This window comes from Echinops telfairi, unplaced genomic scaffold (assembly GCF_000313985.2).
Source record: "Echinops telfairi isolate 266 unplaced genomic scaffold, ASM31398v2 ScPeMD7_655;HRSCAF=1070, whole genome shotgun sequence".
Lineage (NCBI taxonomy): Eukaryota > Metazoa > Chordata > Mammalia > Afrosoricida > Tenrecidae > Echinops > Echinops telfairi.
In genome coordinates, this window is record NW_022104553.1 from 23,131,987 (window position 1) to 23,137,693 (window position 5,707).

General features: G+C 45.6%; 1 pseudogene; it reads left to right on the forward strand.

The window, feature by feature from the left end:
• Positions 1-1,978: 1,978 nt before the first annotated feature.
• LOC101642896 lies at positions 1,979-4,163 on the forward strand (annotated as a pseudogene).
• Positions 4,164-5,707: the final 1,544 nt, after the last annotated feature.

Consider the following 5,707-nt stretch of genomic DNA (forward strand, 5'->3'; position numbering starts at 1 on the left):
TCCACGTGGCTTCTCTGGCTCCAGAGGTCTGGCTCTATCAGCCTCTCTTCATGTGTCTTCTCCACAGGGACATCTCACAGGGAGTGAGCAGAGAGAGTGTATCTCCTACCTCCAAGGAGGAAATACAGGAGTTCCCAGAATCCTCAGGAGAAGGCTATGCCCACACAGAGGCCTCATTGGCTATATCCTCCTGATTGACAGGCTAGACTCCACCCCTTCAACTCTTAATCCTCAAATTGACACCAGATTATGTAACTACCACAGAAGGTTAAACATGTAGATGGAAGAACATGTTCAATGAATATGCAGTAGGGGTGGGGGGTGGGACCTCCCATTGAGGAGCTACAAGAAAGAGGTTTTTTAATTTTTTTTTAATGTGATTGGAACATAAACCATGTGCGGGATAAAGTAAATATGAGACTAGAGATGTAGGCAAGAATCTAATAATGAACATCTAAGGAAGATGATATGAATATTGGGAACTTTGGACTGATGGCAAAGCGGGACTCTGAAAGGTGGACAGCGGTGTGCTGGGACCTCCGAACGTGGACGTGGGATTGTGGGTGTCCCTGAGATACAAAGCAGGGGGCAGAGACTGGAGACTGTATTAAAAGTCAAGAAGAGCCATTATCCGGGTATTAGCTAATGTAGCTGGGATGGGTATGTTCCCGAGAAAGAAATTATTTAAAATAAGGGATCAAAAACTGCCCCTCCCAAGACATAAAATCTATTATCTTGTCACGAGTGAATCCCAGTCTTCAAATCCCTGTCTTCTGATTTCCTTATCTGCATATTAATTTTTAAAATTAATTTTTAAATGCCCCGTCTGTGAAAATGTGTCGCAAATGCCAGAGTCCCACTTCAGCGACTTAACAGTATAAAGGGAGTATTCTGTCTCAAGTGCATGAAAGGCCAAGAGGTGGAAATGACTTTATTCAAGACTCACCCATAGGCTCCCACGATGGTGGTGATGTCACACAGCTTTATTAGGACTCCGTGTGTTTATCCTGCCTCCCATCGTAGCGTTGGCTTTAGCCTCAGGTACTGTACAGTCAAAGTGACAAGCCCCATCATCTCATGAGAGCCTCTCCTGACACTTCCCAAGTGAAGAGACTCTTCACAAGTTGTCCTATTGGCTTGACTGTAAATGTCCAGAAGATTTTAAAGAACTAAGAACCTAAAAGAAAGTGCATCATTGTAGCAAGCTATTTGGATGATAACTCTGAATGAACGGGCATTTATCAGCTCTGCCTCTGGGGTTAACAAAAAGATTGGAAAGGCCCCAGCTTGCTATAAGTATCAGAAATGGACAGGCAGGGAGGTGAATGGATCTGGGAAACAAGACAAAGATATCAACGAAGAGAGCCCATGTGAATCCTGAGTGCATGATGGGGGAGGGGACCCCCACATTTTCTACCAAGACTTCTCTGTTTCTCTTTGTGATAGCTGTCTAGTTAAATTTCACCCACATGTTTGTGAGAAAATCCTTGGGGGGGGGGCAAGAAATCAACCTAATCCATCTCCCTACATCTAGCCTCCTGTAGTTTCTGACCACATGGGCTTGGCGATTTTTGTTGGCTTGTTAAAGGGATAGGTACATGGATGCAAATCACTATCGAGTGCAGTCTCGGGCTTAAAAGAGAACCAAAAAAGAAGAAAGGAGAGGCCGTCAATGTTTATAGGGGAGTGAAGGGAATGAGGAGGACCCACTCCTAGAAGTGCATGACCCACAGTCGATGGACTGTTTACCTTGTGAGTGAGTGAGTGAGTGAGTGAGTGAGACAGGCCATCCTATCCCTCCCCCGGATCAATGACTTTTAGATGGGGCGTACGTCCAGAATTCTATAAGTGATAGGCTCCTCGTGAATTCTGCACGTCTTTCTCCGACCCAGGTGCAGCCTTTGTGAAGGAGAACTACTGACAACTCCAAGCCAGGATGGGAGACCTGGGTGGAGTGCTGGATGATCTTTAGGACAACATGGTCTTCACTGAGGACGAGAAGGAGCTGGTGGAACAGGCACCCACCCAGCGGAAGAGGAACAACGTGCTGCTGAAACTGGTGGACAAGAAAGGAGAGCAGGCGCTGGACTTGCTCTACAAGAGCCTCAATGAAAGGGACCCTTACCTTGTGTCTTACCTCAGGCAGCCCAGTTTGTTCCCATGACTCAGACAGATACTCAGCTGGGAAGGATTCAGCTTGCCCAAAGACAGGTTGAGCCATTTCCCCCAGCTCTTAGTCAGCAACCTCTAATTCCTTGAAAGTTCTGTTTGACAATGTTCTGCTTGATAGTCCAGGATAGCGATATGATTTATGATGGAGTCACAGGCTGTGTAGTATCTTCTTGGCTTCTAGAGGGCCTGGAGACTTAGATCAATCGTGTAGGCAATCCAAAACTATACCAAATGCACTGCCATTAAGCCATTGGGATACTTGATGGCCTCAGATGCATGGGAAAACTGAACTATGAAGGAGAAATAGCAAGGAAGAACTGACACATTTGAATGTACCAGGGTGTGTTAGTCTGGGTGCTTTAGAGAAACAAATCCACAGAAACTCATGTCTAAGAGAGAGTTTTATATAAAGGGTAAGTGCACACCAAGAAAACATCCCAACCCAGTGCTGCCCACGCCCACAAGTCCAACATTCACCCATATGTCCATCACAAAGCAAGAGACCCGAGAACAGAAAGGCGAGGCTCACCGAGCCATTTATCTCTCCACCTTCAAATAACCGCACCTGTTTATCAGCCAGGTTGGCACAATACACTTTAACTCTCTCTTATACATGAGTTTCTGTGGATTTGTTTCTTTAAAATACCCAGACTAACACACAGGGCCTGCCAGACAGATGAACAAATCTGTCTTGGAGGAAGCCCACCCAGAATGTTCCTTAGCAACAACAAGGACAAGATTTCATCTCGTTTACTTTGGATATGTCATCAGAAGACACCCATCTCTGGAACTGGACATCATGTTTGGTGAGGTGGAGGGACACGAGAAAAGAGGAAGACTGTTACTGAGATGGATTGGCATGGCGGTGCTACAATGGGCTCATGTAGTTGAGGGATGTCAAAAAAGTGCAGGGAAAATCCCATATCTTTTAGCTCCGTGATTCCATGAGCTTTGTGAAGCCCCTCATGCCTACATATGTGAGGGTGGCACGGGAACAGGCAAAGATCCACCCTGTTAGACTTAGATTTCTATGAGTTGGAACCAGCCCAATAACATCGAACAAGAACATGCCATTAAAATGGTCATCTGAGAGGGAGGCTCTTCTAATGGCTGGCGTTATTGAACCTGATTACCAAGAGGAAGTTGGCTTGCTGTTAGCACTTGGGGGGTGGGGGGTAGGGGGTGGCAGGTGGGGGACAAAGTACTATGTTGTTTTGGAGCCAGCAGGTTCAGTGGTGTACGGACCCTTGTTATGTCCACATCCAATTATAATTGACCCTCGTATTGTTATTGGAGCTCGAACTATCGTATCTACATTTCAGGTGGCAGGCAATGGTGTGCCAAAGGAGAAAAGCATATGCCAGCCAACTCAGCCTTCTTTTAAAAGAACACAATGGCACGTGTTTGCATCATATTTGCAGTAACATAATTGCACAATCACCCCATTCGAAGGGTTCCCCCAAATCAAATCCACGGTCACTGGCTGGGAAAAGGCCATTTTTCTCAGCCTGGCTGAGAGATTTTATTTAGCCAAGCTAAATACAATTTAGCTTGGCTAAATAAAATGAACGACCTCCAAAATTGCAGGGTGTGACGTTCAAGTTTCGTCCGGTGCCTGGTTCAGTTCCTTCCATGCCTCCGGTCATTTGTCAAGCCCCTCAAGGTCAACACGGTGGAGCAGATCGAAAGTAAGGAAGATGTCCAGGCAGCCTTGAACAGGGTTGGAGACAAGCACATAGTCATTGCCTTCTCAGCCACGTGGCGTAGCGTCTACAAAACGACCCAGCCTTTCTACCATTCCCCTCTGTGAAAAGTATGCCAATGTGCTCTGGGGCGAAGTTGATGCGGATGACTGGCAGGTTGTTGCCTCAGAATTTGAAGCCAAATGCACGCCAACATTTCAGTTTTATAACAAGGCACAAGAGGTGGGTGAATTTTCTGGCGCTAATCAGGAAACACTTGAAGCTACCGTTACCAAATTATCTGACTGATGCCTTCTGGAAATGTAAGCAGCCGTGAGCCGTTTAACACTTTAAACAATTATTTACAAAGAGGAAGAATCAAGTAAGAAGCCTCTATGATTATAAATGAAGTCTGCCCTTTAGAAAAATTACAGGGTTGGTACAGTCCAGATAAAAGGAGAGCACTGGTGTTGAGTCTTTCTTCCGCCACTCCATGATGCATGCAACCTTCTAAGCCAACACCATTATTCAAATGTGTTGATTCCTTTTCCATCTTCCTGATCCCTTGTCCAGAGTTGACAGGCATATGAGATGATTAAAAAGATCATGGCTTCGGTCAGGCACTCCTGACTCCTAAAGTGACCTTTAAAGAAGGTCAAAGGTTCAATAAGGGAGGAGCAAAAAAGAAAGAAAGAAACTATAAACACTTCACTTCGTCAACCCAAAGGCAGAACCCAAGTGGCGATGTGTTTGCCTTTGCTAAGTGCTCAGGAAGAAAACACAATCTCATTTGGTAATGGTTGTGCATGGTTAGCTGAAGGATCAACGACCCGAACTGGGTCCATTTCCGAAATGTCATTTTGAAGTTCAGACCAGGCAATCCGGATGCCGTGTTTTGTTATTTTAAGATTACAGATCATCAAGAGTACCGGTGAGCCAGTCCTTGGAAGCCACATCCTCATAAAAACCTATTAAAAACCAGCCAAGGACTCAGCATTGCTAGTTACCAGGAAAGAGATTCCCAGCTGCGGAAGCAAAGATGATGAGCCTCAGGATGGAGCTGCGACTCGTAGTTCTTGCTCTTGGACTAACTTGTGCTACGAGGAATTACGATTATTATGGACAGCAGGTACCGGTTTGCAGACATGACCAGCACTGTTTGAATACTTGTGGTACTGTATGGATAACCGAAAGGTCAGATTCAAATCCATGAGCTGCCCGCAGGAAGAAAGATGAGGCTGCTTGCTCCCAGTTACAGTCTCAGAAACTCTAGAGCAGGGGTTCTCAAGCTTCCTCATGCTGCGACCCTTTCACACAGTTCCTCATGTGGTGGCGACCCCCAAGCATGAAATTATTTTCGTTGCTACTTCATCACTGTCATTTTGCTACTGTGATGAATCATTATGTCACTATCTGATAGGCAGGATGCATTTTCATTGTTATAAATCGAACATAATGAAAGCATTGTGATTCGTCACAAAAACAATATGTCATTATAGATTGTGAAACATTTATTTCGAATGACAAATCAATGACATTGTGTCTTATAGCATGGTGGAGCATGGGTCACAGTCTTCACGCCGGGTACTTGTAGGTGGGCGCATCTGCATGTGGGCGGACCCATCTGGAGATGGATAGAGGCAGTGTCTCTGTTCTAAGACCATCAGAAAGATGTGTTTTCCGATGGTCTTAGGCGACCCCTGTGAAAGGGTCGTTGGACACTCAAAGGGGTCGCGACCCACAGGTTGAGAACCGCTCCTATAGAGGGTCACTAGGAGTCGGAATGGACTCGATGGTGGTGGGTTTGGGTTGAGTTTGAACTTTGGGTAGTATACAGAGGTACGCTACTATGC